The sequence below is a fragment of the Sturnira hondurensis genome, unplaced genomic scaffold, assembly GCF_014824575.4.
Source record: "Sturnira hondurensis isolate 20B ecotype Veracruz unplaced genomic scaffold, ASM1482457v3 Scaffold0007865, whole genome shotgun sequence".
NCBI lineage: Eukaryota > Metazoa > Chordata > Mammalia > Chiroptera > Phyllostomidae > Sturnira > Sturnira hondurensis.
In genome coordinates, this window is record NW_028080496.1 from 1,136,252 (window position 1) to 1,148,920 (window position 12,669).

General features: G+C 53.4%; 1 protein-coding gene across 4 annotated transcripts in view; it reads left to right on the forward strand.

The window, feature by feature from the left end:
• Positions 1 to 9,729: 9,729 nt before the first annotated feature.
• ZFAND6 (zinc finger AN1-type containing 6) overlaps positions 9,730 to 12,669 on the forward strand; it is a 48,132-nt gene continuing 45,192 nt past the window's right edge. Inside the window, exon 1 of one of the 4 annotated variants that reach the window (XM_037053481.1) lies at positions 9,730 to 9,881. The gene's annotated coding sequence lies outside the window, so the exon portion shown is untranslated. Of the gene's footprint in view, positions 9,882 to 10,014; positions 10,040 to 12,669 lie in introns of those variants that run through there. The other 3 variants (XM_037053482.1, XM_037053486.1, XM_037053485.1) reach the window with 3 other exon arrangements.

Genomic DNA, 12,669 nt, shown 5'->3' on the forward strand with positions numbered 1-12,669 from the left:
CAAGTCCCAGTCAGGGCACATGCCTGGGTTGCAGGCCAGTTCCCTGCAGGCCAGTTACCAGCAGGGGACGCATGAAAGGCAACCATACATTGATGTTTCTCTCCCTCTCTCCTTCCCCTCTAAAGATAAATAAATAATTTTTTTTAAAAACCCATTAAAAAAAAACATACCCCCAACAAAACACTCTTAACTGCAGTATGTGAAAAACTTCTACAAATCCATAAAAACCTATTACCTCAATTTTTTAAAATAGGCAAAGACTTGATAAGGTATTCCTTAAAAAAAAACATTTACAAATGGCCGATAAACAGAGAAACTCAGTATTTTCCTGTGAGTCTCCTTTCATCTCCCATGGAACACTTCACTTCTCACCCTTCCGGTGTTCAAATGTGTGGGGTTTATCCCCAGATTAAGTAATTCTCTGCGGTCAGCAGGGTGTCCTGCCCGGGTCACGGGCCCAGGAAAAGGAGCCGATACCATATTTTTGGCCTCTTTGCTGTCTCCACCCCCATCCAACTCCCCGCACCTAGAGGGCATTCCTGGCCTCTTTTGGGTTCCTCGAACCTCGCCCACTGACTGGCTGCACGCCTCCACCATCGTCATTACAGAGGCTGGGCCGTGGATGGCAGAAGAATGAAGCCATTACAGTAATTAGTGGCACGAGATGACCTCATACATAGATGGGGCGGGCGGCAGCTGCTGGGGTAGAACTATGAACAGGCCAGGCCTTGCAGTGGCTGGGGCCAAGGGGCAGCACGCAGTCCCACACCAGGTGCAAGGGCCCCGGGCGTGCAGGTGGGTTTCCTCACGCCCTGGTCGCTGCCTTTCCCCACCTCAGAGTCCTGGCATTCACTGAATGCGTCGGAAGAGCTCCCCTGCCTGTCATTAGATGAGTAAGAAAACCGAGTCACGCAAACACCCTGCAGGCCGGCTGCCAGGTGAGCGCACGGAGACGAGCGCGCAGGAAACACGCGCTGCTGACCCGCGTCCGGCGCAGCCGAGCTCCTGCTGGCGCCCCGCAGCCCTCTGTCCCTTTCCTGTCCGTGGCTCTGACCGCCCCCTGCCCAGGCTCCAAGGCAGGGGCTCCCTAAGGGGCTTCTGGCTGTGGTCCTACACGCTGGAGGCCCTGTGTCCCAGAGGCCCGGATCTCTGGGTCTTGCTGCCCTCCTGGTAACCTGTCTGGGCCCAGCCCTCTTGGAAGCTCGTATTTTCGTGGGTGGGAAACATGGCTTTGAATGTAATGAGACGGGGAGATTGGGTTACAGCTCCCCTTAGGGGCGACTGGGCAGCTTGTTGGTACGGAAGCCTGGGTGGGACTCGGGCAAAGACCCCAGTGGACCTGGGGACAGCCCCCTGCCGCGGGCATCCTTCCGCCTACCTGCCTGAGACCCGCCAGCAGCCCGGCCCGAGCGGACACCGCGGGGCAGAGCACGAGGCAGGCTGCGAGCGCTCAGGCCCTGCCCCTTTGTAGCTGCGTGTCCTTGGGCGAGTTTCTTAGTCGTCCAGAAAGTCTGCTTCCCTGACTGTGCAGTGGGGGTGACAGTCGCGCCTGTCCCTTGGGGCTGCTGTGAGGACTGAGGTGTCGGTGCGTGGGGACGGCCTCCGGCAGGGTCTGGGAATCAACCGGGGGGCCGAGGGGGCTTTCCTGAGCGGATGGAAATAGTCTGTCCTGGCCTCATCCAGCCGGCCTGCGGTTACGTGGGTGGTGACAGCTGCGAAATATCCACCGAACTGAAATCTGGAAAAAAACCCACATCAAAATGTACACTTAAAATGGGTATATTTTATAGTATGTAAATTTTACCTCAGTCAATGTGATTTTAAAAAAAGAAGAAGAGCCGTCCTCATTGGTGGTTTTTTTTTAACTTTTTTTGTTTGTTTGTTTTGCGACAGAAAAACTAATTCTCCACCTGAGGTGGCAGGAGGCAGGAGAGTTGGGGGGGGGTCACTTTCCAAAAACACAGTGTTGTGACTTCGAGTCCCCAGAGGAGACATCTTTTCTTTGTCCTGAAAAAGTCTTCTAGCCTTGGGCCCTCCCCCAAAAGGGGCAGATCACTGCTTCGAAGGAACCTTAAAGAAAGGACAGAAAAGGAGAAAATTTATGTCCTGTCACCCTGAGGCTCCTTCTCTTTCCGGGAATGCTCTGTCTGTTCTGCTGGGGTAGAGGTAAGCTCAGGACAGCTCCCTTGTCCGAGTTTCAGGGCATGGAGGGAAGCCCTCCCCCTGCTTTTGCCCCTCCTCACTGCCGCGACCCCCAGGCAGTGACCCAGGAGTTGGGCCAAAATGTAAAGTATATGAGGCCCTGGCCAGGTAGCTCCGTCGGTTTAGAGCATCGTCCAGACAGGCCAAGGTTGCGTGTTCGATACCGGGCCAGGGCCCACTGTATGAACCAACTAAAGAATGGATGCATAAGTGGAAATACAAGTTACTGTTTCTCTCTCTCTGTTTCTTCTCTCTCAAATCAATGTAAAAAATTTTTTTTAGTGAATCACATTAGATAATTCTCTGCTTACAACCCTTCAAAGATATGTTGGTACTTTTAGGAAGAATCCCAAAGTCCTTAGGATGTCCTTGGGACCTCTGATACGGTCCTGTGCCTGCTTCCTTTCATTCCCGACGCCATAACCATTCTAACTGCTCTCCTCCCCTTTGGCACACCCTCTTTGCTGCCTCAGGGCCTTTGTACGTGCTGCCAGTCTCACTCCTCACCTGGCTCGTGCTTCACAGGCCTCAGCTCAGAAGCCATAATCCTGTCCCCGTGCGTTCACGTAGCACCCTGTAATTATTTTCTTCCTATACTGTGCCACGCTTTTTCATGTTACATGTATTTGTGTGATTATTTGTTTCATGTTTGTGGCTCTAATTATACTTCAGAAAGGTAGCCGCCGTGTCTGGGTTGCTCATGGCTGGGTCCTCAAGGCCTAGGATTGTGGCACTTAAGTGGCTGAGGTAGATACTCTTTAAACGTATGGATGCATCAGTCAAGGGTGTTTTAAAATACAGGTTTAATTATTATTTAGGTGTGGCAAGGCCAAGTGGTCCGCAGGTGGCTGCCATGGCAAAAAGAGTTTGTGATCCTCACAGAGCCCAAGAGAAGGGGGCATGCCACCCAGTGGGCCACACAGAGAGGCACGGGGGGGGGGGGGGGGGGGGGGGGGGGGCGCGCCTGTNGGGGGGGAGTCAGGCGGCAGAGGGGGTGCAGGGAGCACGTGGACGGGAACTTTTACTACAGTTTCCTCTGGAAGGAATGGGGCGGGGTTCCGTAGGGAGGTGTGAATGCTTTCAGCTGACCCTGGGCATGATAGGAGCCACCCTTTCCTCGCCTGGTGCCTGGCCCTGGGTGACTAGGGGGGGCCTGGGGTGAGAGCCCCACAGAGGAGGTCGGGGGGTGAGGGCCCTGAATTTGTGGGTCCACAATGGGAAGGTGAGCTCCCAGGTGGGCTCTTCACTGTGTGCGGGGGGGGGGGGGGGGTCCGGGGAGCAGGAACCATGGGCCACCTGGAAGCCTGTAGGACCCGGGGGTCCTGCTCTTCTGTAGACGAGGACACTGAGCCAATCTGATACAGTGGCCCCACCTAGTCCCAAGGAGGGCAGCTGGCACCCCTCTGAAGCCAGATGGACCCGGTCACCGGCAGATTCAATCCTCCGGGGCATGGGGTGCTGCCTGAGTTCTCGGTGGCAGACCACAGAGTCCACCGGAGCTGGTTTGAACAAAGAGGCGTGTGTGAAGGACCATGGCTTTCGACGCCAGGACATGGCATATCTGCATTATTGTTAGTTTACGGTGGGAGGCGGCGGGGGGTGGGGTGGGGTTCCCCACACAGTTTTGGAGACGGTTTGCATGCCCGGGGCCACTTCGGGCCACAGTGGCTGAGAAGCGGGTGTGTTCCCCGCCATCTCCCTGCTGTGGCCACAAGGCCCCAGGAGATGGTGGGCGCAACTAGACGGGAGGCTCTTGGCCCTTAAACTGCCACATCTCCCTGTCATCATGCCGACCGGATGGCGCTTGTGTGGACCAAAATAAAAACTCCCCTTAATAAAACACTACCCCTGGACCCCCGGCCTGGGGGGAAGCTCATCTCTCAGAGTGGCTGGGACAGTCAGGCGTCCCCCTCACCTGCAGGTCTGACTTACCCGCGGGTTCCCCTTCCACAGTTTGTCATCCCCCAACCAGTGGTGGCCCAAAGATGTTATACGGAAAATTCCAGAAGTAAACAATTGCTAAGTGTCAAATCGCACCTTTCTGAGGATGTCCCTTCGTCTTTTCACGTGGGCATTGCATCATCTCCCATCACCACAGGGCGGCGACAGGAAGTGAGAGACCACTTTTCTGTAGGTTCCCCTGCGTGTGTCCCTGTGCTGGTTCTGTTTTTATTAGTTACTCCTGTTGATCTCTTACAGTGCCTCCTTTACTCACGCAACTTTATCGTAACCGCACCCTTGAAAACACAGTCGCATGTAGGCTTTGGCACCATCCACCGTGTCGGGCACCCAGTGTGGCACTGGGAAGGCGTCCCCCCTGGACAAGGAGGAAAGCCTCGCTGTCCTCACGTCCACAGTGGCCGAGAATTTAACGCTCCCACGTCACTGCCTGAGCAGATTGCCGCGAAGGCAACAGGTGTGCTTCCCCCCCAAACCTGCCCTCTTTTATTTTCAGTGCCCCCAGCCCTCGGTCAGAACCCCGGTCGTCACCTGGTGCTCGGTGTCAGTTGTCCCCTCCATGTCAGTCCCAGCGCCCAACCAGAGGCCAGTCCTGCAGGCTGAGTCCTGGGAAGTCTCTCCCTGGCTTTGGCTGTTCCCTGATTCTCCTTCCTGTCCTCACTGCTGGGTTAGTCTCCTAATGGGCCCCTGCATCACTCGGCCTCAGTCCCAGTCTGTTCGTCTGTTCGTCCATCCGTCCATCCATCCATCCACTCAACCAGCTATTCATCCATCCATCTGTTCAATTTGTATCTATTAAAAGCATTGCCACGTGCTAGGCAGTGTAAACACTGTGAGAAACGAGACTCTGGTGGAGATGATGGGGGGACCCACATTAATGAAAGAGCCCCACTAATTAATACATAATTACAGGTGCTACGAATGGAAATGAGAGGTTACGAGAGCAGCATAATGGGGCCTTACACTGGTCAAGGGGTCAGGGGAGCCTTCCCTGAGGAGGTGACCTCTGGGCTCAGGTCTGAAGGTTGGAGGAGGTGGACTGGCCGAGGAGGGGAGTCTGGGACCCAGACCTGCCAAGCAGAGCACGGCCAGCAGGCGCAGGGCGCCTCTGGGATCCCACGTCCAAAGTGGCACAGGAGCTGGCCCTGTCTGTCACCGTATCCCAGGACCTCGCAGGGTACCCACCGGCCACACAATAGGGGTTTCCATAGTTTGCAAGGGAGCTGAGTGGACAAGGCATGAAGTCGTAATTCAAGGTACAACCCGCAACCGAGAAACAAAGCTGCATGCGGCCTCCAGGTCTCCCTACCTCAGCGCTGCCAGCTCTGCTCACCAGCGCCCCCACTCCCGCCTCGACTGCAGCCTGGCTCCAAGCGCACTGGGTCTAATGGGCTGGCGGTGTCTCCCTCCCCCTGGCTAGCAGTCCGAGGGAACCAGTCTTGTTTACCAGTGTGGCCCTGGGCAGCAGGTAAATACTTAATGACTTGGTTAGCACAGCAGGTAAACACTGAGCTTCAGAGTCAGTGGGGCAGGAGAGGGTGGAGTTGGGAGTGAGTAAAACTTTTAGCAGGTCAGCTGCCAGCGTCAGTTGGCACGGGAGGCTGAGAGCCAACTGGGGCACCCACAAGCTGGTGGCATGTGACAGTCATGTCTGGACACACGCCCGGAGCCGCAAGAGGCGAGCAAAGACACAGGTGCAAGAGACTCAAGGAGGAGCCATGGCAGGGCCAGGTCACCTGGGACGGCATCTACCCAGCTGCCCTAATCGTCCTGGCCTCCGCCCACAAGGTCACAGCATGGCCTTCAAAAGCCAACAGCCACACGTGACACCTCACAGCTTGTCTGCAGCACCTGGCTCTGTGTGTAGCTGGGCTGAGCTCCCCTGGGACACGTGCACCCCTGGAGGGGGGACGCCTTTTCTGTTAGCACCTGCACCCGGCTGGTGGGTGCCCTGCCCAGGGCCCCGAGGAGGATCCAGCACACAGGTGTTGGCAGAATGAATGGCCTGCAGGAGACAGAGACAGGGGGGCTGGACCTGGCAGCCAGACCAGCTGGTGGGGAGGCCCCTAAACAAGCTCAGGAAATCTAGCAATGCCAGGCCCCAGGGACGACTGGGAGGTGGCTGTCAGAGTGCTTCCTGTGCGTGTGCTGCTAACCAGACCTCTACGGTGTGTCTCCCCTGGTCCTCTCGCTCTGACTTACCGCCTTTCAAAATGATCACTGTCACCACTCCATTCTGCCCTTTCAGTTCCTGCCTTCTGCAACAGCTCCGTTGCAACTTTGCATTTGCTCACTAAACTCTTCCTGGGTCCCTAGAATGCGCTGAACACGATGCCACCAGACTTGAGATTCTGTAGGACGACATGGAAGGACAGCTGAATAATGGGCATGCAGCGTCCCAATGATAAGGGAACAACACACCCGGGGACATTGGAGGCAGACACCCAACCCAAACCAAGGGTTATTTATCTTCAGTGCTTTTTCTGACTGCACTTCCTCTCCGTCGGAGTGACTAATGGCCAGGAATCGCAGGCATTTGGGCCGGAGATGCCTGTCTCCCAAACACCCAGCTGGGAGGAGCACTAACCCTGAAGCAGTCTGACTTCCAGGAACCAGGCCTGAGGCTCTGCCTGGGGCTCAGCCAGCCTCCCCTCACGCCCACCTGCCTAAGGGCCTCAGTCCTTGGGCCTGCTGCATTAGAGTGACCCACTGTCTGGTTTGCTCAGGCCCTGGTCGACAGCAACAGCTGGTCACTGGTTGGTCTGTGTGCTTCGCTGCATGTGCTGGTTCGCACGTGTTCCAAGGCAGCTGGTCAGGATCACAGTAAGGGGCACAGAGGTGTCAGCTGCTGCACAGAAGCGTCTTGGTGCCAGCACCTGCCTCTCTGGTCTGCTGTCCTGCCCGCCCCAGCTCCCAGGACCCAGGGCACTCAGACCTGCTACCGCTGACTCAGCCACGGCTCACCAGCCACATCAGGAGGGAGGGCAGTGAGCTCTGTGAGGTGGACTCAGCATCTGGTACAAGGCTCTGGTGCCGGGGAGGGATGAGATTAGGGATGGTCTCGGCCTCTCTACTCACGGGGGCTGAGTAAGCCCCTGACACAGGTCACATACGCCCTGCTCAGGTCTCCCTGCTGCAGACCCCAGGGGCCCTCCTAGGGGGTCTCCTAGACCCCCCTTCCAGGGGCCACCTCTGTGGCCTGGAACCCAGCCCTCCCTCATTCCTCAAGCCCCTGGGGGGCTCTGGAGCTGCCTAGGCTCCTTGGCCAGTATCTGACAGAACTCTGCTCCCTCCACCCTGGAGTGGCCTTGCCTTCTTCCTGCCAGACTTCCAGGGCCCCGGTGCTGGGGCTTCCCCCAGCCAGGGCTGATCACCTGTATGTGGCCTGTCCATTCACCCACGGTCTCACCTGGCAGCTGCCTAGGTGAGAGCCCTGTGTTTTACTTCCACCCCTCCTCTGGGACGTGCGTGTGTTGGCTTTTCTGAACCTCTGGGCCAGCAGCTCCTGTGGGTTCTGTCCCCATCTCCACCCAGCTGTACCCATACTTATTTGTGTATTTCTGTAACAGCAGAGGTAGGTGTATTTAAGCCTTTTTAAACGACTGCATTCTGGTATTGGTGAGCCCCAAATTGAATGACTGAGGGTCCCTGTTTCACCTGTGTCCTTGCCAGCTTTGAGCATCACTCAAGTCACGTTCTCCTTTTGGAGGCAAGACACGGTAGCCTGCTGCTGTTTCACTCTGCACTTCTTGCCTACCAGCCAGGTGGAGCATCTTTAATACCTTGCTGGCCAGTTACTGTTGGCTGCTTGCTGATTGTGGGTGTCCTCGCCTGTTTATCTATTGCAAAAGAGCACCCACTTTTAGCCATGACTGGATCAGAGAACTGGTTAGGTGGCATTTATAACTACTGTTTACTGACGACTTGTTTTTGTGCTGAGCTCTCTTGCATAAACTGTTTTTCCTTTAATCAGCCTAATGAAGAAAATATCCTCTCCACTTTAACAGCGATCAGAAGCACAGAGCACTTACACGACCTGCCCCAGATCACTCCCATGGCGTGTGAAGCAGTCACGAATTTTTCGCCTTTCAAACGAAAAATTAGTAACTAAACCTAAAACTCCATTATAACCTGGTCTCCATGAGCAGTGAGGACATCCTTGGGCAGAATCCTATTTTGTTGGGTTGGTCCATTGTTTGTAGGTTTTTTTTTAATTTAACTTTTTATGCCCTTTAAATAAACACATTTCAATGTTTTTAGGCCTGGGCCAGCACCCTGCAGGTCACCAGGAGTCCCCCAGGTATTGCTTACATCAACTTTACACAGGAATTCCTTGCCAGGCCCCTGGGGTATCTGTCTGTCAAACTCCCTCTACCTTTTCCAGCCTTCTTAGCAGAGCAGGAAATTCTTTTGGTTTTCAGCAGGGTCAAGCCTTATGCACTCTTTAGTGCCAAAGTCACCTCCTTTCTGAAGATTTACTTCTGGCCTGTGTCTTCTCTGTAGTCAACTGCTTCCTATCCCCAAGGCCTCCTGTATTGTGCCTGACCTTTCCGCTCTCAGTCCTGTGAAAACCTGTCTACCTAGTGAGACCCACCTAAGGAAGAGGATAGTGAGATCCTAACAGCTTAACATTCCAAGGACAGCAAAAAATTAATCAAGTAATCAAGATGAATAGCAATTTAATGCCATATTTTTAATTGTCAACATGGATGCAAAAAGTTAAAAACAAAACTTGAAATTTAAAAATAAAGATGGGATCCTAGAGGGATTCGGTCCTCCTACCTGTCCGTGCTCACTCAAGATAACAGGATGAAATGACCTCCAACTTGACCTTGCACATGTTGCCTGTGCTAAGACCGAAGATGGGGACGCTTCGTGAGGCAGTGTCCTCATCTCCCCCAACCTCGATCGGCTGGGAGGTGCAGGGACCAAGCTGTGGTGCGCGTGTGTCTTGCCTGAGTGTGCGGCACGCGTGTGCACGAGCGCTTCTCGTCTGGCTCTTCTCTGACAGCTTTGGCTCGGGACCAGGCAGCACCCTGCCCTCCAGGGCGCACCCGGAGTTCTGACTTTGCACGGTCGGGAGCCCTGGGCTGCACCTGGGCGAACTCACTCGGAATTCCTGTTGCACAACTGGCAGGTGGAGCGCGACTCTTCCTGGAGCTTCAGTCCTCACGAGAAACACGCCAGGTCCTGAGCGATGGCAAAGTCACCTGCACCTACCTCCCAGCCCCTTCAATTCTTCGCAAAGACCGCCCCCCCCCCCCACAACCTCACTCCCACAGGTGTGACGGGGAGAAGAAACTAAGGGTGGAGGCCCGGGCGCTCGAGGGCGGGACAGCACCGTAGGAGAGGGGAAAAGGAGCAGGGCGTCTCACTGTGCCCCGCCCCTGTCGGGAGGCAGCCAATTGCCGTGCGCCTTGAGCCCTGGCCCCGCCCCCGGCTCTCCGCCAGCCGGCCGCCGGGCCGGTAATAATTAGGCTTTGGTGGGCGGGGCGCCGCGTCAGCGCCAGGCATTGGCCAATCAGGAGAGCTCCCTATGCCGCGTCACAGGCCGAACAACCAAACAGAAAAGTTTACTAAACAGCGGACGAGAGGCCGGCGGCGGCGGTGAGGGGACTAGAGCGAGCGGAGTTTGGCGGCCTCACCTGTCCCCATTCACCGGCGGCGACCGGTGGCGGGCAGCGCGTCCGGCGGAGAGGGCCGCCGCCAGGTGAGGCGAGGTGAGAAGCAGCTAGGGCGGCACCGGCTCCCCCGCCCCTTCCCCTTCGTGAGGTGCGGCCCGGCCCTCCCGCGGCGACCGGAAGCGGACGGTGGGCGGCAGGTGGCGGCTGGGCCGGGCGTCCGCTGAGGGCCGAGGCCGTGGGACCCGGGGCGGTGGGTGAGGTGGGGGCACCAGGCGGGACCCTGGCGGTCGCGTTCCGGGCAGTTGGCGGGAGGAGGATCGGGGCGCCCCTGTCACCGAGCTGCATGTCAGTGTTTCCGGGACCTTCCCACCTGCCGCGATTGCGGAAGGGAAGGGGCGGGAGGTGGTCCCGCTCCGGTCTAGGGCTTCAGCCTCTTCTCTCCCCTTGGACTTGGTAGTTTCAGGTCTACGTCCGTCCGCGTAGACAGGTGCGGAGGACGGTTGTGTGTGAAGTGACTTGAACTTTGTTTCTAACTGTGGGGGTGAAGCCGCGCCGCCGACACGCCCCGACGTGATAGGTTTCTCGACTAGGAAGTTGTCTCGGGTCGTGACCAAGTGACGGCCCGGGCGGCGACCCCCACCCCATTTCTGTGCGAAGTCGCCCGGCGCTGGGAACGCGGCGGTTCTTAGTGGTTTGCCTGGTCTGAGACACGGATTCAATTCCGCTTTGAAATCAAGTTCGGGGTTTGACTTTAAAATGTGAGATATTATAAACTGCCGAAAACGTTTATAATATTATAAATTGCCGAAAAAGTTTTTATTTTTTTAAATTAAGTAGCTGGCACACAGTATTGGTCTCAGGTGTACAGCACAGTGAGTGCATTTACATCCCGCACAGAGCGGTCGCCACACTGAAATACCATGAACTTTGCATTTTAAGGTTAGTTATGTCATAATTATGTTACCAGTTTTGGGACACTTGCCGAATTACTCCTAATCCAAGTTTTCGGGTTGGGGGGTGGGAGTTTTCTTTTTTGCCAAACATGCACATTTAAATTTCCCCTACAGGCGGTTTTTAAACTTTTTCTTTCAATCGATACTATTTACTGCTGTGGACTTAAACATTAATTTAATATTTTAAAAAAGGATGATGGCTCTAGGAATGCAGTGGCTACTATTCTGTAATTAAAATCTGTTTTAAAAATTTAAAAATACGTGTATAAGGGAGACAGGGATCACAAAGATCACCAACGTACAGAAGGAAATTTAGGGGTTAATGGACTCATCTTGATTGTGGAGATAATTTCCTTGTGTCACAACTGATTGCATCTTAAACCCTATGTACAGTTTATTGTATGTCGGGTATACTGCAGTAAAGCCAGAAAAAAAGTATTCAAAAATACATTTAATACCACAGAGGAATGTGTAAAATACAGTAAAAAAGAAGTAAAATGTAATAAAAATCCATGACTGTTCCCCCAAACTAAAGCATCACCAAAACTGGCGTCAGCCTCTGTGTTTCTTCTCCCTCCTGCCTTTCCTTATCCGGGTAATTAATTGGTCCATCTAGTCTGGCAGATTTTGTATTTATCATTCCCTTGCCTTAAAAAAAAAGTTTCATCACATATGTTTTGCAAATGTTTTGCTCTGCTTTTCTTTGGAGCTTTATAAAAATAGTGTGTGACTGTAGTCCATTCATTTCACTGATTCGGTTTTTTTTGTTTTGGTTTTTTTTTTTTGCTGTCTACAACTGTACCCCAAGAACATTCCTTGTTCCTGCTCTCCTGGGCACAAGTGAGCAGCCTCTGGAGTGTGCAGTGCATGAGGATGTTTTAGGTAGTCTGGGGTAAAATAGATTGAAATATTAGAAGGAGAATGCTTGAAACTTTAGGATTCTCTTTTATGTCTTAATGGAAGATTTATAACCCTAATGGTTAGTTCAGGTCATAGTTTTTGAACGTTTGCACAAGAAACCAAGATTCCTTGTTCATCTGTATAGGATGAGTCTTTCCCTTTGAAATCACATTGTAAGAAGTCTGGCACTATTCTCGATCTCCTTTTTCAAAATAAAAATACATACAGTACAAAAGAAAAACACTTGATTGCATATGACATAAATCACTGTTTGTATTCCCCTCTCCCACCTTGTGTAATTGGGCAAAATACCCACATCGGAGACTGTGGGTTCAGCTCCAGTCCACATTAATAAAGCAGGTATTGCACTAAAGCCAGTCATCTTTTTGCTGGTGGAAAGTCTTGCCTTCAGTTAATAAAAACAAGGTGTGCCTGTCCATCCCATTTCTCCTGTGCCTCAACATACTCACCTGAAAGAAACCTGTCCGAGTTTATCCTTTCAGTTTTCCTGACCTTGGTTAAGGGAAGCACCTTTAATGGCTGGTGTTTAAGGAAAAGGATTAGGTGTGTCCTTTGGAACATTTTTGGAGAAAGATATGTGGTGGGTATTTATCAGGATATGTTAACCACACATTTAAGTGCTTTGTGCTTCACAGCCTCGGATTTAGAAGTGCCTCAAGGCGTGCTTCTGGAGCAGCTTTTTATTTATCTTGCTGACTGCGATGCTGTGACAAATAAGGGAGCAGCATTAATTTCCTGAAAAGGGGTGTGTATGGAAGTAATGAGTTGACATATAGCTTTGAATAACCTGTTTTTATTTAAAGGCATGGGAAGAGAGATGATTTGAATCATTCTTAACAGTGTGTGTAAATCGCAGACAGATAATCGGTGCCTTGTTTTGAAAGGGCTGTTTTGTTCTGCTTTTAAAAACCTACTTTTTGTCGTGGTTCGATTCCCAGTCAGGGCACATGCTTGGGTTGCAGGCCAGTTTCCAGCAGGGGCCAGTTCCCTGCAGGGGATGCACAAGAAGC